The following is a 26988-nucleotide window of genomic DNA, read 5'->3' as shown; positions in this document are numbered from 1 at the left end:
TATACATCCGCACAAGCCACTCCATCGAGATCATCGAGCACAAGTCGGACTACAACGCCGCCTCCGTCTAAGGCTTCAACACGGATCGTGGCAAGTACTCGGAATCGCCCGGCAGATGTACGCCAACTCTAGTCGGACAAGAAGTCAGCTCCCACACCAAGCAGAACTTGGACATGACGAGTTTTGGAGATCTACCTGGATACGACAAACCAAGACCATATGACGACGCATCAAAGCAAGATGACGTCATACATATATATACCTAGATGTGATCAACCTGTACATACATGCAACATGTACAGGCTTCACGTGCTTACTGGTAGCCAATGCCTTCTCGGTTGGATTTCTACTCCAAGCACGAACTGCAACCCACTGCTCTGTCATGGTGTACAACAACTCGACCATGGCAACTGACTACTCTGCCGTGGTGTCAACAACTCGGCGACTCCGCCTACGCTCGACGTAACAACGAACAACTACTCGGATGCTACGCCAACTATTCGGCTGCACATTCGACTACTTGGTTGCACATTCGACTACTTGGCCGCGCCTACCGACTACCCGGTTGTGGTAATCGACTACTCGGCTGCGGCGATCGACAACGCGGCCACGAACCAAGCTAAGTCACGTCTCATTTTTTTATATATTTTAGATATTATTCATATATGTCTCTGGGAAGACACAAAAATCATCATGCGAGCAAACATAGTGCTCTAAAGTCAAATCATCATGTGAGCAAACATAGTGCTCAAGATACAAAAAATCATCATGCGAGCAAACATAGTGCTCTAGGTCTTCTCTTAACGGTCGCCGAATTCCTCAGGTAGAACACGCCTTAATCCGTGAAGCTTGTCTACTCACATGGACGGTCACGAACCGAGTGCCAGGCTCACATGGTCACGTCATGAACCTCTGAACCATACGCCAGAGATTCAAGTGCTTAAACGTAACAGGACACTACCTGAGGAATTTGCATGGCCTAGCAAGAGCAAGACGCAAAAAAGTTTATATGCATTTCATAATGCCGGGGCCCGCCCCTGATTGATTATTCAAATATGGGACATGCTCCCCACTTTATATCCGGAATGTCATTTACAACATATTTTTATGTTTAACATGCAGGAAAGCTACATCTGTACCATGAGATCAGGAAAAACACGCTCCTGAGAGCTACTTTACTCAGATAAGTCAAAAAAACAGCCTGGTTTGATAAAAAAAGAACCCCGATGAGGTACGGCAAGAACCAAGACAAGCTTAGAAAGAACCCAGATTGATAAAAAAAGAACCCCGACAAGGTGCGGCAAGAACCAAGACAAGCTTAGAAAGAACCCGGATTGATCAGAAAAGAACCCCAACAAGGAGAGACAGAGATCAAGTCAAGATCAGAAAGAACCCATATTGAAGAAAAACAACCCAGATAAGTTGGGAACAGAAATCAAGACAAAAAAAGAACCTGGAGTGATCAGAAAACAACCCGGATGAGGTACATACAAGTTTAGAAAGAACCTGGACGAAGTGCAAACAACCTGAAAGAGGTACATCAAGAACCAGAGAAGTCTAGAAACGACCTGGATGAATAAAAACAACTCAGAAGAATATCACGGCTTAGTCAAACACTAAGCTCGGGGGTTCGGCATTCGCTTCAACTACGCCCGGGGGCTCGGATTTAAAGACGAAGGACCAAGAATACAAGAACTCAAGACTACAACAAACGACAACACATCAAGACCCTTCATCCGATTTCTTTTCGAAAGAAAAGAGCTCGGAGAAGGTTCGGGGGCTGCGGGATACATAACCCCAGAAATTTTTGAAGACAAAAATCTAGACCCTCCAACTTTTGCAAGCAAAAGCAAGAGGCTCGGGGGCTACACTCAGTGAGTGTAATTTTTACGAAAAATTACACCCACCGAAAAAGAACTCAGAGCAACCAAGAAGACTAAAGGGACCCTCTGGCTTCTTGTCCCAACAAGCAAGAGGCTCGGGGGCTACACTCACTGAGTGCACTTTTTAGAAAAAAAGTGCACATCAGTCATGACGAACCAACCAAAAGAAGACCATCTCAAGGTTTCACTTTAGAAGAACCTGGAACGGATTTACAACAACTCAACGAATACCAAGAAGAATAAGAATGCTTCCGAAGCTCATCCATGAGATGCTCGGGGGCTTGTCGATGCGGGACCCATGGAGTTTCCCACGGAGAAGAGAGAAGAAGACCTAGTCCAACTAGGATTCCCTACATGTAATCCTACTAGGACTAGTTACACGTAATCCTACTAGGATCTCTACTTTGTAACCGACTAGGACTACCGCCTCTCCTGGACTATATAAAGGAGGGCAGGGGTCCCTAGATCGGCACCTACACATAACCGACAAAACTCACAACCACAACATACCTCGCAACACAACAAATAGCGCAAGGCGCAATATACTATCCACACCAGACTGGACGTAGGGCGTCGTGACTTTCCGGCGTGCCAAACCAGTATAAATCATTGTCTCCCTGCGTTTACCATCGAGTTCCTGCAAACGCCGATACCCCTCCGAACAAATCACCGTCCCAGGTACCCCGTGACGGGTTGCCGGTGGTAAAACATCGACAGCCACTGTTGTGCCCATCTTTCAGTATGAGAAATAGCTCTATAATATGCTAGTTATTGATTCAAGGAATCCTACCTAATCTTTAAGTTGGGAGCTCTTATCGGTTAAAGTCCTTGTAGAAGTAAAGGGGTGTTTAGTTCTTTAGTGGCTTCTAAAATTTATGTCACATCGAATGTTTATGTATTAATAAAGAGCATTAAATATAGATTAATTACAAAACCAATTATATAGATGGAGGCTAATTTGCGAGACGATTTTTTAAGGCTAATTAATCTATCATTAGCACATGTTTACTATAGCACTACGTTGTCAAATCATGGACTAATTAGGCTTAAAAAAATCATCTCGCAAATTAGTCGCAAGTTGTGTAATTAGTTTCGTAATTAGTCTATATTTAATACTCCATGCATTGTGTCTAAACATTCAATGTGACAGGAATTTTAGAAGACCGTGTAGAAACCAAATAGGGCCTAAATGTGTGGTCATATTTTTTTCTCAATCTCTTAAAATATTCCATCAATCCCTCAAACAAAGGGGAAAAGAGCTCAATCCCCTTTCATCTGCACCAGTCGTTTCTCCCGTGCAACTGGTGATACGTTACCTTCCACACGCCTCGATCCACCTCTTTCGGTCGGTGGAAGTCGGGAATTGAGTTGGCGCGGCCCCGAACATCTTCCCCACGAGCCAGTGAGCCGAAGAGGCTACCGTGCGAGATGCAAGGACCACTGGCGAGCCTAGCCCAAGATTCCCGGCATCTAGCCTCGCTCTCTCCCCGGCACCGCTTGCTGAAAAACAGCTCGCCGATGTGGCCTCGCTCGAGCTCTTCGTCCACAGGAGCAGTCGAGAGAGAATAGCAAAGGGAATGAAAGAAATGGAGATAAGAAAGAGGGAATGCGAGGGGAGCGGTGGCTCGACACAGTTCTGCTCGCCCGTCGCTCGTGTGCGGCACTCCCAATTGTCCTGCTCACTCGCCCAGAGATGGAGTTGCAGGGCAGCGACTTCTACAAGAAACGGATGGGATAAAGGGGAGAGAGGGAGGGAGAGAAGAAGGGGAAATGGAGAAGAAGAAATAAATAGTTAAATATATAAGCGACCTCTTAACTTGCCAAGAGGTGTGACTTAGGTTCACAAATTTTGAAAACATATTTCTGGATCCTTAAATTTGTTAATTGGCTAAGTGGTATAGCGCAGTGGTTGGTATGGTGTATAAATGGATCCGTGGTGCACCATTTAACAAGTTCAAGAACGTGCGGTCCACCAGTTAACAAGTTACAAACCAAAAAATGTGTTTTTAAAGTTCGTGAATCTAAGTGGCACCTCTGGACAAATTCTAGGATTGCTCATGCATTTTACTCAAAAATATATTAGTCCACTTACACAAGGGTGCCACGTTCCAGTGGATGGAAAAGAAGCTTTTCGCACTCTGCAGCAACACACCTCCCATATCCCCTTTACTCTTGTTTTCTCAATCTCCTATATCAGTATTTATTTTTCTCGAATTATATCAATATTTTAGGGAAATAGGATGCTCAATTTGGTGGATTTGCTCTTACTACCGCTTGAAATAGAGGTAGCATAAAACACCGTCTCACATGGTGCTAGGTCCTTATTACCAGGTACTCCCTCCTTCTATGAATAAATCAAGTCCTACAGTTGTTTAAGTCAAACAAACATTTTTAAGTTCAATCGAATTTATAGAAAGAAAAAAACAACTAAATTTATGACAATAAATTAGTATCACTAGATATACAATAAAATATGTGTTAGTTTGGTGCCAATTTCTTTTTGCAAGATTATCTTTCGTGAGAGTGACACCTTTGTTAAGATACAATGTTTTCTTTAAAAAAAATCAGTGCTATTTTGATCTTTCAATTTGGGTATTTAGTTGGAACTAGTCTACATGGTATGATAGAAGTGTACATACTGAGAAAATACCACTACTATTTGAGCTTCAAATACAAACCAGGAGCCCTTTTCCCAACATGTCACTTCTCAGTCTCCTTTAAAACTGACCCGTAATCTGCAGGAGCGCATGGGCGCGGGCGCGGCTCAGTTCAACCACTTCTGCGCGAGGTGCATGTGTACAATTTTTTTTGGTCGATCCTCACACACATGTCAGACAGTCTTTGATCTTCCCTGGCAAGAGCGCACTGTCCATACCGTACGTCCGCGCTGCTGGCATTGCTGTTTCCAGTTGCAGGCTTGCAGCCAGCATCAGTGGAGGAAATGAATGCACCGACGGTTCGTCCTCCATCAAATTCGCAGGGAAAGATGGCGATCACGGTATGGCCAGGCCGACACAGCTCCACGGAGACCCGGATCGCCAGACGTTGCGCTCTGCTAGTGCCTACTTAGTTGCACCAGTGCAGCAGCACATACGTACGTACACGCGCCACTCCTGTCAGAAAATCACCTTGGATAAATCCCGTTCCCGTAATCGATCGAGGCCATAATCTTGCTGCAGTTGCCGCATTGAAGGATGATAATTCCAGCAAACTACCCCTGTACATGCATGCATGCATGCATTGAAGGCTCGTTCATCCATCCCACAGGAAAATTTTGGAAAAAGCTACCGCTACCGGTACGGCTACTGCGGCTGCGGGAAGCGCCGTGTCAGCACGCCGCTGCGCTGCGCGCCAGCGCCAGTTGCACTAAATAGGCCACCCAGACCAGACCGAGGGGCGGGCGAGCTCTCACTTTGTCAGTGTCGCTCTGTAGAAGAGCTGGCGAGCTCGTCAGTGGCCTTGTTTGGATTGCAAATTTTTGTAATCTGGATACTGTAGCACGTTTTGTTTGTATTTGACAAATTTTGTCTGATCATGGACTAACTAGTCTCAAAAGATTCGTCTCGTGATTTACAACCAAACTGTGCAATTAGTTATTTTTTTACCTATATTTAATGTTCCATACATACGTCCAAAAATTGATGTGATGGAGAAAAAGCGAAAAAACTTAGAATTTGGAGACAATCTAAACAAGGCCAGTGTTTGAGTAGCAGGAGACTGGAGAGGATGGGTAGTACCAAGGACCTCGGCAAGCACCACGCCGAGGCCTACAGGGACTTGGTCGCGTCCATCCTCCATCGCCAACCATTGCTTCTTCTTTCTTCTAAGTGCGTGCGTGCTTGCCTTCGCTTTGTTTGATATATCGACATTGTCTTGGGTTTTTCTCGGTTTTGTCAGGTTGGGTTGCTCATCAAGTCCACCAACGGCGCGCTGCCACAGCTCGGCAAATGGATGACGCCGGAGAAGGCAAGCCACGGCAAAATGCTTCAGAAATCAGAATAGACGATCGATCGGTCGAGCTCGAGCAGCCGTTGCTCCGGCCGGCCCAGTTCTCTGCTGACGCCTCTGTGCTGTGCCTGCGAACGCAGGTGTGGGTTGGATCGCTTTTCCGGCGACCGCGCAGGTGGTGCCGGAGCCGCTCGGGGCCGTCCTCGTCTTCTCCTGCTGGAACGTCCCCTTGGGTAACTACCAATCATATCGAACTCCTCTCTTCGGACTCTTCAGAGGAAAATCACAATCTTCGGCCTTGTTTAGATCGAAAGTTTTTTCAACCTGATGAATAGTACCACTTTCGTTTTATTTGGCAAATATTGTCCAATCGTGGACCAACTAGGCTCAAAAGATTCATCTCGTGATTTTCAACTAAACTGTATAATTAGTTATTTTTTTTATCTATATTTAATACTCCATGCAAACGTCCAAAAATTGATGTGATGGAGAGAGAGTGAAAAAACTTGAAATTTTGATGTAAACTAAACAAGGCCTTCCATTCATGATAAAACTTCTCCCTTGCACTGCACTGGAGACGTCACGGTTAATTTAACCTAGTTCCGGCGTTCGGCGCACCTAGAAGATTCAGGCCCTGACACGTTGCAGATATAAACCAGGCCTACGTTTATTTAGCACAGTACTTATAACGCCAGTCTGTACGTGTCCTGCGCACGTAGGACTCCAATTACTCTCCACTGTAGTGATGCTAGCTGCTGCTGCATCTACCTGTCCGGTTTTGTTTTGCTTCAGCTATTAATAGGTGTGGCGTTGGGTGGCGATCAAGCACTCCACTCGTTCCTAGTTCTACTAGCGAGTTAAGATACCTCCGACAGTGGGGCAATTGCAACTGGTGCTAATAACGGAGCCTGCTGACAGCGACTGATGCTACAACTAGATTTGATGCTCAAGCACTCCACTCGGACAGTCACCTTCCTAAGGAGTTAAGATAACCTCCGAGAGGTGGCCGGCCTGGTGCTAATCACTCACCCTACTGATAGCTACTGATGCTAGAACGAAGACCACATTAGCTTTGATGCTTTAATTTCTGTCCTCCGATGGATCGCGTATGTTGACAGTACCTGGCGCTGCCGTAGGGCCGCTTCTTCCCTTCTCCTTTCATCATATTGTGGCACGTCTATGGCAAATGGGCCCAAACCATTATTTTCATCTACTCCATCCGTCCTAAAATAAGTGACGCTTTTTACTTTTTAGACATCTTGTTTGATCGCTCGTCTTATTTAAATTTTTTTTATAAATTATAAAATAAATAAATCATTATTAAAATATCTCTACAATAGAATAAGTTATAATAATCAAACAAGATGTCTGAGAGTAATTTTAGAACGGAGGGAGTACTAGTTAGTGTAATATTTTTTTTAAACGATTCTTTCCAGATGGAACATACGAAGAAAGTTGTATAGTTGGGAACAAAAATTGTTACACTCAGGAAAAACAGTTCCACTCACTAGTATAGAAACGAGCTGTACTCCCGGTTGGGAAACCCCTTCAATCCCGGTTTTTCAATTGGGAGCACGAATACGGGACTAAAGGGTCTCTCCTTTAGTCCCGGTTTCTCGCTCGGGACTAAAGGTCGGTCCACCTTTAGTCCCGGTTGGTAATACCAACCGGGGCTAAAGAGGCCTCCCGGCCAGGCCACGTGGGCCGGACCTTTAGTCCTGGTTGGTATTACCAACCGGGACTAAAAGTTTTCTTTTTTTTCTTTTTTCAATTGATGATTCATTTTGGTTTTTGAATACGCATTCTACGCTGCTAATAATATACGTATTCTACACGCTTATAATGTTCGAATATTTTGTACAAACTAAAGTATGAAACTAACATATATATTACATGCATATACATATATTATACGTTATTTTATGTACATATAATATGTATATATATTACAAATAAAGATTGCATTGTATATTCTATCATATCCTTGGGATAACAAATTCACTCCATCTGGTTTGGCTTACATGTTTCGTTCACGTTATTGTAGAACTTGTCGGCGGGTTTAAGACCTGGTCATTAAGAAATCCTGCTATGGTCTCTTGAATTGCTTTCAGTTGGTCACGTCGTATGACTTTTTCCTTCAACCATTGAGTCTTCAATAAAAGTTAAAGGAAAAGTATTAATATATATATATATATGTGTGTTGGTCACGTGATTACTTATATATATGAGCAATAAAAGAAATTATGAATATATGAATATGTTTATATAACTTACTTTGAGGATCTCTTCAGGAGTTCTTTTTGCGTATGCCATGATGAACTCGCAAACATAGTATCCGCAGTAGTTGTTTCCTGCTCTTGCATAAGAACCCACTTTTACGAGAAAAAAGATCCGTTGAATTGAAAGCATGCATGGTGTTAATTGAATTATATATATATATATATATATAGCTAGTACTTACTTTGTGTGCGATTACATCCAGTGGCGCTTTGCAATGTTTCATGTGGTGTTCCTCAATGAAACTTTTTCAAACACTGCGCCCAATAAAATAAAAAATTAATTTAGCTTTTAATAATTGTTGTAGTTAAGAGATCGGGCTATATATAGTTGTTAGAGAGACCAAATTATCCTTGGATAATATCTATCATGTCTTGGTACTCTGTTTGCTCTTTTCTTAACGAGTCTAAGATGCTCAACCGACTATTGGCCATATCGATGACCATCAATATCCAGTGATTATTGCATATGTTTTTATACACAAATATGATCGACATTAACTAGAGTCAACATATATATATGGGAGATAGCTTAGCTAGTAAGCAAATAATTGAACAAATGTCCATATGATCGACATTAATTATTTAACACTCACTTGAAGTTGTAGGGCAAGAGTATGTCCTTGTTTTGTTGGTTCACTAAGAACCTCATGAGATTTTTCTCGAGCTCAGCTTTCCATTGAGGCGGGGGATTAGGGTGTTTGAATACGATATTTGGATCAACGAAACCAACATCATTATCCTTTCTCTTTCTGAGTTCTGTCATCTCATATCTGCATATATAAAAATATAGTGTGAGGATATATAATATATATATATATATATGTAGCTTTATATATATACACTTTAATAGTAAAAAATAATCACACTCACAGACAATAGCAGCTAATGAGACTTTTGTCGAGAGAGTTCAGGTGGCATAGTTGGTGTAATTCTAAAAACCCGACATATATAACGTCATCGCCACGGAAGTAATGTTGGTTTCTAACTCTGACAGAAACAAAGTTCTCTCCCCATTCACACGCCGCTATGTACCACTTGTTTAGCAGGTACATTTACGTACCCAGTTCACCTAAGGCCTCAGGGTTGTATAGACTCTTTCCATGTTCAAATTTCTTCCAATGATCCACTTTTAGAGTAGATGGTCCTTCAGCGAGCACTTGGGCAAGGTCCAAATCGGTATCCTCATAAAACCGAGCCAGGTCCTCAAAATCGACGTCCAGTAAGTCTAAGTTTGAACCATATTCATTATGAATGACAAGAGGGGGGACTAATTGTTGCGATTGTTGTTCGAGTTGTGCAACACCTTTCCCTGCTCTAGTCTTTTTCAGCGTCGCCTCAAATGACTTGGTGAGAGAGCGGTCGTAGTCCGATTTTGGCAGGGTCTTTTGAGATTCCCGCTTTTTTGGTCCACCTTCTTTCTTAGAAGATCTGGAGGTAGGTAGATATACGGTTTCTCTGGGTTCTCCCTCGCTTCTTGTTGCTTTCTTACTTTTTCGAAGAAATTGTTCACATCTTTTTGTACTTCAGCATTTACTTCCTTTTTACTTTTCTCATAAGACAGTTTTCGGGGAATAACTGGATTAGAGGAGGCTTTCTTCTTTACCGGCTGGTGGGCCAACGGCTTTGTTTGTGGGGCGGACCTCTTAGGAGCTGGCTGCTTCTTGGTCATCAAGTGAGGCGGGACAGCCGTTGGAGACCTTCTTGGAGGCGTTGGAGACCTCCTTGGAGGTGACGGCGGTGGCGGCGTTGCCACCTGATTGCCCGGAGCACTATGATGATTTGGAGATTGAATAATTGGACTTAGGTTGGTGAATGTCCTGCTGTGTGAGTACAAAAAAGAATAATTAGATATAAGAGATTGTTATTATTAATCATGCATGTTAATAGAAAATTAGTGAAAAAATTATTTTGTTCACTTTTGTCCGCACCTATTGTCTGGTAGTTGAGGAAGCGGCAGTGGACTAGAGACCCGGAAATAATGATGTAGCGCTTGTGCCATAGTATGAATGTCTTCTCTGCTTCTCCTAGAGTCTTCTCCCCATCACCTCCTAGAATGTCAAGAGCTAGATTACTAAAACCTTTGTTAACTCTATCCACTGAGACGTTAACATATCCAGGTGGTATTATTGCCCCATGGATTCTTGGTGTCTTGGTAGGATCTGGAGGAGAAAAAACACCGAGAGCCACCATGATTGTGGCATTCTCTTTTGGAATATGTAGCTCACATGATGTAAACGGTGTAGTGATGTCATCCATGGGGAAACGTAGCATTGCGTCATCTTGATTTGGCAACTCCGTGGAAGCGCAGCTGCTTTTCAACTGATCAGGGGGGCTAATATTAATGTTGATTCCTGGATCTGATGCCTACCTTTGGGCACTCATTGCTATTTGCACTTGCTTTATGATTTCATCCTGCATTCTAGCTTGCATGTCTTTTTCGTGCTCCTGTGCTTGAAGCAACGCCTCCCGTGACTCATGAACATATTCCTCCAACCTGCTGATCCACGTTGCTTCCTCATCCTTCCTTCTCTGCCGGTTTCTGTAGGTATCTCTGTCGTTAGGAAAACTATGCTCCCAAGAAATGTTCTGTCCTAAACCTCTCGTTCGGCCACTGTGTTCACTGTTCAGCAGTCCCGATGGCATACGTCAGTTCATCCTTCTCTCTATTGGACTGGAACACACCAATAGCTTTAGCTTATAGAGCATAAGAAAATCTTTGTGTTGCTCTTTCGAGTTTTGGGCCATGAACTAGCTTCCCGGTCTCTAGGTCCAGTCTTCCTCCATGAGCGAAAAAACAATTCTTCATGCATTTAGGCCAATTGAGTGATTCTGGTGTGATACCCTTGGCAAGAATGTCCGCTTCCATTTTTCCCACTTGGGAATGGCAGTCGCGTAGGCACCTGAGCCCATGCCATGGTGGTATACCTTCTGTCGGGCATTCTCTTAGTTCCTTCTCACCCGTTCCTCACCCTCTTCCGATGTCTTGTACTATACAAAATCATTCTAGTAGGGCCTCAACTTCGCAAGCGGGCCACTAGTATTGAAATTGGGCGTTAGGTTCTTCTTGACATATTTCGTGTATAGGGATTTCTTCCAAGTCTGGAATTGTATGGCCATCTTCTTCATAGCCCACTTTTGAACTAGCTCCTTAAATTCATCATCGTTGATATCATCATAATCAGCCGCTTGCAACGTGAAATGTTGAAGGATATCATCCCAAATTAAATTATTATCAAGATCAGAGACAAAACTAACATGAGGCTCGTTGATCTTTTGCTTCCATTCACGGGCACTGATCGAAAGTCTGTCCCTTACAAGACACCCACAGTGTTGCACAAATTTCCTTGCATGTGGACCAAGTGGTTCGCCTGTCTCGATATTGAATTATGATATTATGTAGCGCCCCTCCAATGGCTTTTTTGGGCCTCGAATATTTTTGATTTTTGCCGTTGTGGTCGTCGATCCAGAGGGCTACGTATAAAAAAGAATAAATAAATATTCAAATATATATATATATATATATATTATTCAAATATATATATATATAATATTCAAATATATATATAAATATATATACCTCGCCAGTATTTTCTTGCATAATATTTTCTTGAATATTTTCAAGAGCCAGGTATTGACTCCCGTCATCTACATCCTGTTGGTCACCATCGGCAAATTGAGTGCCGGTGTTGATAATATCCATCATTTCTTCATCCATGTTGTCTCTCGGGGCAGCCATCTAGCTTTTACACCACTAGATATATCTATAAAAAATAAAAACCATATATCTATAAAATGGATCGAGTCATGTGCTTAAAATTAATTAAATAACTACACTCGAAATTCAAGTCTCCAAAGCATAACTTTGATTTCTTATTTTCTAAAAATATTTATTGGCAAGTGATATATATAACAAATTTATATATATAACGCCGAACTTAAATAATTATAGAATTTAGGGTTATTATTTACGCCGAGCTTTGGTTAGGGTTTGGAGCGGAGCTTAGGATATTAGGATATATATTAACATTAATGTCAATATATCAAAATTCAGATATATATACCAAAAAATTCATAGCACTAATAAAAACCATATTTTCAATTGAGACGAAGATTCTAATATATTTCTACAACTATATATTGTAGTACACTACTACAATTTTTCTACAATTCATCCAAACAAAATTGTAGTCCATGTTATGTAGAGCAAACTTTATTTTTGGATCAAGGCTTGATTCGACTTCTAAGTGTCTCGATTAGGGATTTCAAGAATCAATCCAGTGCTGTTTTGAAACTCCAAAAATCGGCTAAGTGTTGGAACTGAAATATTCAGTTTTCAACTTTCGTGAACCCTACTTTGAAACCTTGTATATCTCTAACCAGGCCGAGTGAGACTGTGATCCTTTAAACAAAGTTGGAGATCTAGCGTAGATATACAACTTTTGTTACTACATTTTGTTCCAGAACTAAACGGTTTAGGAGATAGAGAGTCGAGAAAATAGAGGTTTAGACGGTTTTTCATGTATTTTTGAGCTAGCCTCAAGCATTTGAACGTGGCCATCATGCTCAAGCCGAGCCCCCACTCGCCTCGGGCGTGCGCATGTGCTGAAGGCTTGAAATGGACACCGCTGTCTCTCCCTTCCTCTGCATTCTCTCTTTCTCCCTTGCTGTTCTCCTCCTTCAGCTAGGCACGGCGGCAACAGGAAGCCATAGCCACCGAGCTGTACTCCATGGCCGCCCCATTCCCCTGCTCCCTCTCCATGGCCGTCGGTCCGAGCACACGTACACTCATACACATATAAAATCTATCTATTTTTTCTATATTTTTTCTATGTGCACACACTCATACACACACTGTTGTTCACATATAGCATGGCGAGCAACACAAGCATGATGGCGAGGACGAGCACAAGCACAAGCACGATGAGGAGATCGAGGACGACGAGCGTGAAGGATGACGAGCGAGTGGAGCCAGCCAGGAAGAGGCGCGCGTGCGTGTAGTCATCGGGGACGAAGGACGAGCTTGAGGGGCGGTATGCTGGCCGGAGGTGATCTCTCGACGATGAGGATGAGCGCACTGACAAAGGGTTTTAATCAAGTCAACAACGAGAATGAGCGTGCTGACGAGGACGACGAGGATGGCCGGAGGTGATCTCTCGACGACGAGGATGCGACGGGGACGATGACGAGCGCTCTGACAAAGGGGACGACGACGAGCGCTCCGGTGAAGGGGACGACGAGCACATGGTGAGGCGTGCGAGCGTGTGGAGCCATGGACAAAGCTGGCGATGATGAGGATGAGGATCGACGATGGCGATGAGGCCATGGTGGATCCAAATTAGATCTGGGTGAGGGCGAGGATGATGGCGGCGGATCCGGGTCTAGGCGCCGCGCACGAATGGGAGAGGCGCGAGCCAGGCCTCTGGCGGAGATGGTGAGAGACGGGAGAGGCGCGTGGAGGCGGCTGGAGGCTATGGGGAGCGGCAGCGGCGCGGTGGCTCACGGGCGAAGAATGAAGACGATGGATAGGGAGAAAAAGACGAGGCGATATATATTTGGCGGATCTTTAGTCCCAGGTGAAGCCACGGCCCGGGACTAAAGGATCTTTAGTCCTGGGTGATGGTAAGAACCCGGACTAAAGGCCTGACCTTTAGTCCTGGGTGCAGCCATGGCCCGGGACTAAAGTTATTTTTTTGGCGGGCGCGAAAACGTAGCCCACCTTTAGTCCCGGGTGGTTGATTCACCCGGGAGTAAAGGTGGGCTGCAGTTGGCTTTCTGCCAGTTTCCAGAAGTTTTTTCTTTTTTATATATTTCTTTTATATAAATATGCAGAGAGTTATTAATTGCCTAATAAATAAAATATTATCCAAAAATTATAAAAAAATTCCTGGACTTGGTTTTGCATTATTATACACAACAAAAATTTGTAACCTAAACTCTTTTGTTTTACTGTATAAATATTTAACATAGTGTAAATAATAATTACAATTTGCACCATGCAAAAATATACTACTTGATTAAAATTATTAATACTATTGCTTTTCGACAGGAAATAAGTTTTCACATCTTATTAACGTTGATCATTTGTTTTTTCATCACACATTCTCCACGGGAAATCCACCGTCAAGCAGAAAATTCATTTAAATCGTAGAAAATATGAAAACACGACAAAAAAAATCTGAAGTCACAATTATTACATAATAGGTCTAATACATCACTATATATATATCAAGCGGGCACAGTAGTGAACTTCTTCTTAACGTATATCCCTTGGTTATGATCGCGCCATAACCATGGAGTGTCCTCATCATTTAGCTGGATGCTTGGGTCTTTGTTCACTGTGAAGGGTGGAATTCGGTTATTCTTTTCATAATCTTCTGATATGTCTGACTTGTCTTCAATTCCGACGATGTTTCTTTTCCCTGAAAGAACTATGTGGCGCTTTAGCTCATTGATTGGGTCGTTGTTGTTTTTCCCTCTCTTCGGTTTTATAGACATGTCTTTGACATAGAACACCTGATTCACATCCTTGGCAAGGACGAACGGTTCATCTTTGTACCCAATATTGTTGAGGTCTACGGTTGTCATTCCATACTAGTTGTCGACTGCTACCCCGCCTCTAGTCACCTTTACCCATTGGCACTTGAACAAAGGTACCTTAAAAGTAGGTGCATAGTTTAGTTCCCATATCTCCTCTATGCGGCCATAATATGTTTGCTTATTTCCATTAGGGTCGGTGGCATCTATGCGGACACCACTGTTTTGGTTGGTGCTCCTTTTATCTTGGGCTACTGTGTAAAATGTATTCCCATTTATCTCGTACCCTTTGTATGTGAGGATATACCACGATGGCTACCTAGCCAACAAATACTGTTGCTCATCAATACTCTCATCACCCTGACATTCTTTTTTGCAACCAGTCGCTGAAAGTTTCTATGTTCTGACGCGTAATCCAAGCTTCAGACTTCCCTAGAAACTTGGATCGGAGCAACTCTTTATGTGTCTCGATATACGGATCCACCAAGGAGGAGTTTTACAGAACTATGTAGTGTGCTTTATTAAAATAATTGTCCTACGTACCAATATATGTTTTCTTCCCTAGTGTCCCCTTTCCACTTAGTCTCCCCTCATGTCGCGATTCAGGAACACCAATCGGGTCAAGGTCGGGAATAAAGTCAACACAAAACTCAATGACCTCCTCTGTTCCATAGCCCTTGGCGATGCTTCCTTCTGGCCAAGCATGGTTGTGAACATATTTCTTTAGGACTCCCATGAACCTCTCAAAGGGGAACATGTTGTGCAGGAACACAGGACCGAGAATGCTAATCTCCTTGACCAGGTGAACTAGGAGGTGTGTCATGATATTAAAGAAGGAAGGAGGGAACACCAACTCAAAGCTGACAAGACATTGAGCCACATCATTCTGTAGTTTAGCTAGATCCATTGGATCGATTGCCTTCTGAGAAATTGTATTGAGGAATGCACATAGCTTCACGGTGGCTAGACGTACATTTGGAGGTAGAATTCCTCTTAATGCAATTCGAAGCAATTGCATCATGAGCACATGGCAGCCATGGGACTTTAAGTTTATGAATTTCTTCTCTAGCACATTTATTATACCCTTTATATTTAAGGAGAATCCAGATGGTACCTTGATGCTTGCTAGGCATTCAAACATGCTTTCCTTCTCTTCTTTACTAAGAGTGTAGTTGGCAGGACTTAAGTAATAGCGTCCATCATCTGTCTTCTCTGGATGCAGGTTGTCTCATTCTTTCAAACACCACAGGTCCTGTCATGCTTCAAGTGTGTCCTTAGGCTTCCCATACACACCCATGAAGCCTAGCAGGTTCACACAAAGATTCTTCGTTAGGTGCATCACGTCGATCGTGCTACGGACCTCTAGGACTTGCCAATAGGGTAGCTCCCAAAATATGGACTTCTTTTTCCACATGGGTGCGTGACCGTCAGCATCGTTCAGAACAGGTTCGCTGCCATGTGCCTTTCCAAATACTACTTTCACATTCTTGACCATATTGAGTACATCCTCACCAGTTTGGTTGCCCGGCTTGGTCTGGTGGTCTGCCTTACCTTTAAAATGCTTGCCTTTCTTTCTTAGGGGGTGATTCGCAAGAAGAAATCGATGATGGCCAAGGTACACGACCTTTCGACATTTTTTCAAGAATATACCTTTAATGTCATCGAAACAGTGTGTGTATGCATTATATCCCTTGTTTGATTGTCCTGAAAGATTACTTAGAGCAAGCCAATCATTGATTGTTTCAAACAACAATGCTCATAGGTCAAAGTGCTCCTGTTTGTGCTCATCCCACACACGTACACCTGGTCTATTCCACAAAAGTAGAAGTTCTTCAACTAGTGGCCTCAGGTACACATCGATGTCGTTGCCAGGTTGCCTTGGGCCTTGGATGAGCACTGGCATCATAATAAACTTATGCTTCATGCATAACCAGGGAGGAAGGTTGTAGATACATAGAGTAACAGGCCAAGTGCTATGACTATTGCTCTGCTCCCCAAAAGGATTCATACCATCCATATTTAAAGCAAACCTTAAGTTTCTGACGTCATTTGCAAACTCAGGGAATTCTCTATCGATTGCTCTCCACTGGGACCCATCAGCAGGGTATCTCAACATATTGTCTACCTTACGATCTTCTTTGTGCCATCGCAACAACTTTGCATGGTCTTTGTTTCTAAACAGACATTTCAAGCATGGTATTATAGGAGCATACCACATAATCTTGGCAAGGATTTTCTTCATGGGACGTTCGCCCTCAACATCACCCGGGTCATCTCGCCTGATCTTATACCGCGATGCATGACATACTAGGCATGCATCTAACTTCTCATACTCCTCGCCACAGTAGAGGATGCAGTCATTAGGACATGCATGTATCTTCTAGATTTCTAATCCCAAAGGGCAGACTACCTGTTTTGCTTCGTACGTAGTGGCGGGCAATTCGTTATCCTTCGGAAGCATCTTCTTTTGGATTTTCAGTAACTCCCCAAATCCCTTGTCAGATACACCATTCTTTGCCTTCCGTTGCAGCAATTCCATTGTGGTACCCAACTTTTTTTTGCCCCGCATCACAAGTTGGGTATAGCAATTTCTTGTGATCCTCTAGCATGTGCTCGAACTTGACCTTCTCCTTTTCACTTTCGCATTCTCTTTGTGCGTCACGAATGGCCTGACCAAGATCATCAGCGGGCTCATCTTCTGCCCCTACCTCTTCTTCAGCTTCCCCTATTGCAATATCATTGAAGGCACCATATTCAGCAATAATGTCATCATTGTCCCATTGTTCTTCTTCACCTTCTTCCATTACAACCCTGGTTTCTCCGTGCTTTGTCCAGCAAATATAGTTTGGTATGAAACCCAACTTCAACAAGTGTGAATGAAGACTCCTTGAGCTAGCATATTCCTTCAAATTCTTACATATGACACATGGGCAGCACATGAAACCATCGCGTTTGTTTGGCTTGGCCACACGCAAGAAAGAATGCACGCCCTCAATGAACTCTTGGGAGCAGCGATTAGCATTGTACATCCAATGCCGGCTCATCTGCATTACATGACATACATACCATATTAAAACCTAGAACATAATTAGTTAATTATACGACATGCATGCCACCACATAAGGTATTAAATTTATGAAAGTCTCGCTACAATGTAGACAATCCCAACTACCACTAAAAAACTAAAGCTAAAATGCACTTTAGCAGCATAAGGATTTCACGACCAATCCCAACTAAAATAGACAGATCATGCGTTTGTTCAACATCTATGAGCTTCTTCCGCAGGATCACTGCCTTATCAGCCGTCGTAGCCGCCTGTGCAAGAGAGTTTTGCACGTGTTCAACATACCCTTCCTCCCAGTACCAGCCTGAACATCCAGTGCCATCCCACTGAAATTAAAATAAAAAATGAGAACTTTAATCACAATCATCATGAAAATAAGTATAAATTAACCATAATCATCAAATGCGACAAAAAAACTCACATTGCGATCTGAACACTTGTAGAAGATACGGCCCTTGTTGGGACACTCCTTCCTCACCTGGTACTCCATCACGATCTTCTCCTCACACTTGCCGCATGCAATGAGAGGGAGGTCCGGCCTCGGTCGCTTTGGAACCCGATGAGAGGTCGAGGACCCGGAAGCAGTTGCCATCTACTCTCTATACTCATTTTTAATATAATATAAATTTCTCATTTTATAAACAAATAAAATTAAAAAAAACTCTAAAATTCTCTATATCTCTAAACCATGAAGTGTGCTATGCATGCTAGAAAAGAAAGCTGAATACTAGTTTTGAATAACTACTTTAACCTTCCTTCATCCAAATATGCAAACTTTAAAGTGATTTTGAGCTTAAATGGCTTACAAATAAAAAATCCACCATAAAAAACCACATATATCTAGTCCACAAAATGAGATATGTTACTGTTGAAACATGAGAGTATAAAGTTGGTAACCTTTAGAACTAAAGAATCGATGGAGGAATCAAAGAAATCTTGTGATTACCGACGATGAGGAAGAAGAGAGGCCGGCAATGAAGCAAGAACACATGAGCTCAAAGTGGCTCGGGCTCGGGGAGGAAGAAGGGGTATATAGGAGGGGACCTTTAGTTACGGTTGGAGACAACAACCGGGACTAAAGGCCCCTTTCTTGACCTGAACGAAGCCTCCAGCCGGGAGTAGATTTTTACTCCCGATTGGAGGGACCAACCGAGAGTAAACGTTAACCTTTAGTCCCGGTTGGTAGCTCCAACCGGGACTAAAGGCCCCCTGTAGCAAAAGCCTACCGCAGTAGCCATTGGGCATGGACCTTTAGTCCCGGTTGGAGCTACCGACCAGGACTAAAGGTTTCTCTAGTCCCGAACACGAAAAATATCGGGACTAAAGCCAAATTTCGAAGTGGATCAAATGTCGTTTCTCTGCTAGTGACTAGATAGAACAATAAAATGTTTCATTGACGAGGGCAACCTATCTTTCCTAGAAAGCCAATAAAAAACCCTTAGGTACACAACCAAACATATACTGAGGGTGCCAGCGTACAAGACCAGCTCACGAAGCAAAACCACACCTAATGGTTGCTCCCACCATCTTAAAAATGAATACAATTCAACATTTGTTCTAAATCCAAATATTTTAAGTTTGACCATATTTATTGAAAAGAGTTATCAACATTTATGATATCATATTGGTATACTATAAAAGTGTACTCCATAATAATGATCTAACAATACTTATTTGATATTATAATTATTAAACTTTTTTATTGAGATGGTTTGAATTAGATTGCATCATTTTTTTGAACAAAGACCGGAGGGAGTAGAAACTAAACCAGTGACTATAGACATAACACATCTACCAACAAAATCCATTAACATTAGATCTTCCAAGTTACCCTTGTTGGGGCCCTTTGAAATCTTGCAGCCATGTTTTGACTTGATCCATTTGTTCCTCAAACCCTCCGACCATCAGCATCCTTGAGTAGCACACACCAATACACCATCTCTGCACAAAGTACATTGATTTGTACTCCCTCGTCTACAAATATAAGGACTTCTACCATTTCAAATCTGCCCACGAATATAAGGAGTTATGAGTACTCACTAGATCTATTTAATTGCATAATCCAGGAGCAGAACACCCTTTGATTGTGCCAATCAGGGGGGTAGTTGCTCTTTAATTCCAACAATCAGAAGCTAGTCCTTTAGCTTTAATGAGGGACAATAGCCTACTCCATCCTTCATGGAATATAAGGGTTTAGAGTTCAAAATTTACTCTCTCCGTTCCAAATTATAAGTTGCATTTATTTTTTGGTACATCCATTTTTGTTATACATCTAGATATAATTTATGTCTAGATACATAGCAAAATGAACATACTGAAAAAGTCAATGTGACTTATAATTTGGAACGGAGGGGTACCAAATTAAGGAATCCTAGGTGAACAACACTACAAAAGACAACATTCACATGCATGTCTACCATTAATGTCTATCATCAACCCAAATATGATAATTAGGGATGGTTATATGTGTCATTTGTCTTACTACATAATGTCCTAATATTTCTTGGATATCTTATATTTGAAGACACAGGCCACAGGGAGTATTTTCTCATTTGACTTAAATTGTCCTATAGAATCAAGAAGTCCTTTCATTTGTCGACGAAGGGAGTACAACACTTGACTAAGTATTGCTAGTCATTTAGGAAAGCAATGTTTTGCTTGAGTACAAAAAGAAAGGACAAAATGTTGTTAGTACAAAAACCCAGCACAGCCCATGTACGGAACGGCCCAGAAATCTTGCTTCCCTTTCTTCTCATCGCGTGTTGCTCCGGTCGACCGTGTTTCTTCCCTGCCGTGCACGCCACTCGAGCGTGGCTTCTTCCGCGCTGCGCGCCGCTCGACAATCGTTGAAACAATTGATCCCCAATGTCTCACCTACTGCAACAAATCTAGTTTCCCCCAGAGAATCATCCCTATGCACATCGCCCACCCCCAATCGTTGCAAACGATTCGGCAGATTTGTTCAAGCAGACTCATGGAGGAGGTGCTTACCAGTTCGTCGATTAGATGGAGATCTCACAGCTGCCATTTTCGGGAGTGTTCCCACATCTGTTCATGGCGTGGCTGAGGTAAGATCTATGATTTTCAGCTTCTTCCGACCTATGCCTACAATAGTGGATAGTTCCTTGTTCTTATCTGTAGCAGACTGTATGTAGATTACCATTTACAACGGAATATTATATAACGTGAAACATCTACTTATGCAGTTTGCAACATGGGGTATAAAGCAGGATGACCTCGAATTTATGTTGTATTTACTGTGTTCATTTGATCTAGTCCATGGTTGCTTGTCTTTATGTTTGTACCAAGGAAACATAGAATTATAGCACGTGAAACATCTATTTATGCAGTTTGCAACATGGGGTATAGGTAGGATGTAAATAGTGCCAGCATGCAACAACAACATTTGTTGGACTGCCACAAAATGCCGCAAGCTCGAGCAATAACAATTGCAGTTACACAATTATTCATACATCACGTGGAATTGTTGCTGAAGTAAGATCTTTTTACTACATCAAGCATTGTTTCATTAGTTTCCTTTAAGGATGGTGCATATGTGTGTCGTGCTTAAAACTTTTGCATCATTGTTTTGCAGGGCCAAGGTGAAATTGATATCAATCAGAGTGTCTCCAACAATGCCACTGATGTGCAAGGCTATATTGATGTGGATGTGTCATCTGAAGAAGAAGTTTACCATGAAGAAGAAGATGTTGTGTGTTCACAGCCTGTTGTGCCATTTGTGGGCATGAAATTTAACAGTGTTGAAGAAGCGAGGAGAGTTCACAATGCTTAAGCATTCAAAATGAGTTTCAGTATCCGGGTGGCATCATCAAGGAACAATACTGTTACTAAGGAGCTTATTAGGAAGAAATTTGAGTGCACACATACCAGAAGGCCAGATAGTGAGCAGGAGGACAACACTTCAACTAGCACGGTGACCAATGATGTATCAAAAGCTAAGGCCTCAAAGAGAAAGAGCCCGACCAAAGATGTAGCATAAGCTAAGACCTCAAAGAAGAAGAGTTCTTTGGCTGTACTGACCACAACGTCAAAGAAGAGCAACACTGTCAAGAAATAAGACTGCAAGGCACATATGACAGTTGGTCTGCGAGATGATAAATGGAGAGTGGTTGTGATGAAAGCAGAACACACACATCCCTTGATGAAGCAGATTGAAAGAAGGAAACAACTAAGGTGCCATCAGTGCATCTCGTTTGTAGATTATAAGCTTCTAAAGACACTCCACCATAGGAACATTAGCACCATGCAAATCATGGTTGTGTTTTCTGATTTCCATGATGGGATTGGAAACTTGTCGTACAATAGTAAGGATTATGGATGGCCAACGGTCTGGCATGGCACGGGCCCGTGCTTGGCATGACCTGATAGGGCACGGCACGGAAGGGCCCATCAGGCCACCAGGCCGTGCCGCACTAGTCCATCATGCCTGGCCGACGGCCCAGGCATGGCCTGTCGGGCCAATTTCTGTGCTGGGCCAGCCCGATGAGCCTAGCCTTTTTAGCAGGTCGGGCCGGCCCGAGGCCCACCAAATGCGACAGAGAGGAGGGGGAGGTGAGGAGTGGAGGTGGCAGCGGCCATCGGTGAGCTCCCCCCGGGTCGCTTGATGCCGGATCCGATGAAGTAGCTAGTGGAGGAGGTGAGTCCGGCGAAGTAGCTAGTGGATCCACGGCGGTCTAGCCGGATCGAGGGCATAGAACGCTAGATCTGGCATCGGGGCAGAGCTTAGGGCTAGCACGAGCAGCCAGAGAGAGGGGGAAGGGGAGGAAGCACGAGCAAGCGGGAGATGGCAGTGGCCGGCGAGCTTGCCCTTGGCCCTTGACACCAGATCTGGTGTCGGGGCGGAGCTCGGGCCCAACACGAGCAGTGGGAGATGGCAGTGGCCGCCAGTGAGCTTGTCGTGCTGTGCGAGGGCGTCCCATGTCCGCGCTCGCCTCACGGCCTCGCCCGATGCAAGGGAAGGGGAAGGAGCCGGGAGCGTCCACGGCGCAGAGATGAGAGGAGCGAGTGCATAGTGGCCACGTGGGTAGGGGGCTGCGCGGGTAGAGGGAAGGGAGCACGCTCGCCTCATGGCCTTGCGCCCTCACCCAATTCAAGGGAAGGGGAGGGAGCCAGGATCATCCACGGCGGAGAGGAAGAGGAGCGATTGGCTGAGTGCGCAGAGGGGAGAGGAGCGAGTGCGGCGTGGGAGGGAGCCAAGAGCGTCCATTGACTACGGCGGCGTGCGCTCTTATATGAGGGGGAAGGATGGTGGGCTGCGCTGGCCGCTGGGCCGCGCTGGGTCACAGGGAGGGGAGGAGGAGTGAGGAGGATGAGGGGGGAGGCTGGGCTGCTGCCGGGCTGACCGTCGCAGGCTGGGCCATGCCGTGCCAACCCATGGGCCTGAGCAGTGGCCCAGGCATGGCCTACTCCCTCGGGCTGTGCCAGCCTGGGCCCATTGACCATCGGACCGTGCCGTGCTCGTGTCGGGCTAAAAAAGCGAGCTTCGTGCCGTGCCGTCGTGCCTCGGGCTGCATGGACATTTATAGTTAGGATGTTTCAAACTTGAGGAGTCACCTGAGGAAGGGAGTTCATTTAAGAGATATGGAGGCAACATTGGAGTATTTCTAGAAGTAGCAGTCTAAGAGTCCAACCTTTTTTTTATGCGGTGAAGATTGATAGTGACAATGCTATTAGGGGGCTATTTTGGGTGGATGGAAGGACAAGGGAGATGTACAAGACTTTTAGGGATTGTATCTTTTTTGACACAACCTTTTGTGTTAATAGGTACAACATGCCATTTACGCCCATAGTTGGTGTGAACAGCCATATGCAGAGCATATTGCTTGGTTGTGCCTTGCTTCTGGACGAAACGATTGAATTATTTGTCTGGGTATTCTGAACCTTGAAAGAAGCAATGGGTGGGCTTGAACAAAGGAATATAATGACCGACCAAGATAAGGCCATGAAGGCTGCAATAGCGCTAGTGTTCCCTGATGCTGTACATAGATGCTTCAAATTTCATGTAGTGAGCAAGGCTTGTGAGAAACTTGGTTGGCTGGCCAAGTCTAGTGAAGAATTTGATAATGAGTTCGATTCTTGCATTAAACGTACTGAAACGCTAGAAGAATTTGAGCTCATGTGGCATAGCTTGGAGGAGAAGTACAACCTGCATATGAATGAGGCATTTCAAAACATGTCAGTTGCTAGGACAATGTGGGCGCCAGCATACTTTAGGAAATCATTCTTCCCTTTCACAAGCACTACAGGAAGGTCAAAAAGTATGAATTCACTATTCAAGAAGCTAGTGCATCCACAAGATTCGGTGCTACAATTTGTAACACGATATGAGTACATCATGGACATAAGGATTGAGAAAGAGAATCTTGAAGGCTGCAAGGGTGAGATTTCAGAACCACTGATTTGGGGGGAGATATGCATTTGAGAAGCAAGCTGCTCGCTTCTACACTATGAGTGTTTTCTTTAGATTCCAGGAGCTATTACGTGACTCAACATCATGCAAGAAGGGGTAGGTCACTATAGAGGGTGAAGGTGTTTCCATAGAGATATTGAAACAAGTGCGCAGATACGGCCAGCTAACATGAAAAACCTACAATGTTTCAGTCCAAGATAATGCAACAACATATTATGCACCTGCAATATGTTTGAGCAAGATGGACTTTTATGTCCCCACATTTTGAAAGTATTCACCAGCTGTGATGTAGAACAAATTCCAGAGAAATACTTGCTTAGAAGATGGTCAGAGGAAGCAACTATAAAGATCAGTGAAAACATCTTGTCACCTAAAGCTTGTTTTGGTGTTCCTACAACCAACAAGCTCAGATATAATGCATTGTGCAGAAAAATGAGTGGGCTAGCAGCAGATGCTTGTTTTGCTCCTAACAAGTATAAAATTGCTTCACAAGGGATAGACAAGGTTTGGGAAGATGTTAAGGCAGCCAGAAGTGCAGCAAGTATGGAAGTAGATGAATGCCAAGAACAAAGGACGGTCAACACAACCATGGTGAACAACCCTCCCGCCAATGATACACCAGGAAGGCCAAAGGATAAAGTGGAAAGAAAGAAGAGCATTGTGCAGCAAGTGAGGGAGAAAGCTATAAAGAAGAGTAAATCAAAGAAATAGAAGGGAAGTAAGAAACCTCCCCATGCTCATATTGCAATGAAGACGAGCATAGCGTTCAAACATGCGAATACATGCAAATAGCACAAGAGATACTGAAAGCAATGAAAGAAACAAAGTTGAAGCTCTAGTTTGAGTTCTTGTTCATAATTAGGTCATAGCACTAGATCATTTTTAATTTAATTTATAGCATTTTACAATACAATTAATTGCTACTCTTGCAAGTGGTGTTCTCAAATGTGATGTATCAAAGTTTGAGTGGATGTACCCTAAAGACTACCCGCAGCAAAAGACAGCTACATGTGGTGAAGTATGGCAAAAGGCACATTGATGTTCTGTTATGCCATTTTCTAAGACTCTAATCGACCATGTCGAATTGGTAGTACGGTCTGTTGCAAGTACCTGAATCATATGTTACATCTAAAAAAATGTGGTCATGAAACAGCATAATTTCACTAATGTTACATCTGAAATGCTCTAATGAAACAGCCAAGTCTCACTACTGTTACATCTGAAAAAATGTGGTCATAAAAACAGCAAAAAATCACTACTATTATATCTGAAATGTTCTAATGAAATAGCCGAGTCTCACTACTGTTACATCTAAAAATCCTCTAATGAAACAGCATAAATTCACTAGTGTTACATAAAAAATGCTCTAATAAAAAAACCGAGTCTCACTACTGTTACATCTGAAAAATGTGGCCATGCAAAAGCAAAGGTTGACTACCAGATCATGCATATGGTCAATATTGTTGCAAAAGTGGACAAACATTGACAAGCACAGACCAATAGAAAAAGAAATGTTGCAGCACAAGCTAAAAGAACTAACCAACATTTTTAGAAAGATGTTCACAGTGCACAACATTGCAACACTAGCAGACTTTAGTTGCTACCAAAAGTAGATGAACATCATGCCAGGATGTTTCCAGAGTATGATGACCTAAGATTACAAGCATTCACATATTGCCACATAGCCATAACAGGGCTCCATATTTACAAGAATTCTAGTGTTTCAATGCACATCATTCTTCTGACACCTCCTAAGGTACATAGCATCAACTTGATCAAGTCTTCTTGGCATCATACTTCTTCACAAAGTCATCTAGCTTAACCACATTGTGTTCTGATAGAAGGAGTAGTGCAGCAGCGTGCTTTCTATACTCTAGAACCGACCCCTAGGTAGAGAGATAATGAAAAAAAGAAAGGAGAGCAAAACTGAGCAAGCATATTTAGAGACAAAAATAGGAGTTGCAAAAATAAGAAAATTTTAGAATGGAAACACATACTTTCTTAAGTGATGAAGCTACAATCTTCTTGCCATCCCATGTGTCCATATAATCCATTGTGTACAGCCCACAGTCAAACCTTTTAAGAAAAAAGAACAATAAAATATGTGAACATCCAATCATGAGGCGATAATGACAAGGAGGGACATGTTAAATTGGAAACATATAAATTCTTTTGTTTAGGATATCCTATAGGGTAGATCTAGTCAAAACGAGACACATCGGTTTTGAGGACCCCATGTTTTAGTGTTGTGGCTGCAAAATTCTAAATCTGAAAAACAATGAAACAATTCAGGAATACACATGCAATAGATAATCAAGAGCTACTTCAACAACTAAAAAATGAATGTGCAACATGTACAAGAGGCAGTGACAAATTAGAAAAAAATAGGTGACACTAGATCTTCATAATCCTCTTATTTGGTATTTTTTAGCTTGCTAGCTAAATCATATGCACATCATATGTCATCACATGTGTTGAAATTTACACCAAGAATCACAAATATGTTGCAACAGGTAATCAAGAGCTATTTCAACAAAGGTGGAATGAATGTGCAACAACTAAAAGTAAAAAGCTACTTGAAACACTCAAGAAAACACAGGATACATCAAGGAAGCCACTTACCAAGTTCTGGGCACGCTTCAAACATGTGCTCTCCTTGGAGGCACTCAAAGAGTCGAAGAAAGCAATTTGCTTCATGAACATACTAACACAAAGAAGCACCTAGTGGTTCTCAAATACTATCGAAAAGAACATCTGCATAGTATGGTTATGTAAATTTAAATAAATTAATGTGGCACCTTTGACAACATCGTTAATTGTATTTAATTGAAACGAAACAATGTATATACA

The 26988-nt window shown here is 42.9% G+C and overlaps 1 pseudogene; it reads left to right on the top strand.

Annotated features, from left to right (window-relative positions):
• The first annotated feature begins 5608 nt into the window (after positions 1-5608).
• Positions 5609-25007, top strand: LOC136493429 (protein FAR1-RELATED SEQUENCE 9-like; annotated as a pseudogene).
• Positions 25008-26988: the final 1981 nt, after the last annotated feature.

The sequence above is a fragment of the Miscanthus floridulus genome, chromosome 11, assembly GCF_019320115.1.
Source record: "Miscanthus floridulus cultivar M001 chromosome 11, ASM1932011v1, whole genome shotgun sequence".
Lineage (NCBI taxonomy): Eukaryota > Viridiplantae > Streptophyta > Magnoliopsida > Poales > Poaceae > Miscanthus > Miscanthus floridulus.
The sequence above is the reverse complement of the archived record's forward strand: the minus strand, read 5'-3'. Positions and strand labels throughout refer to the sequence as shown.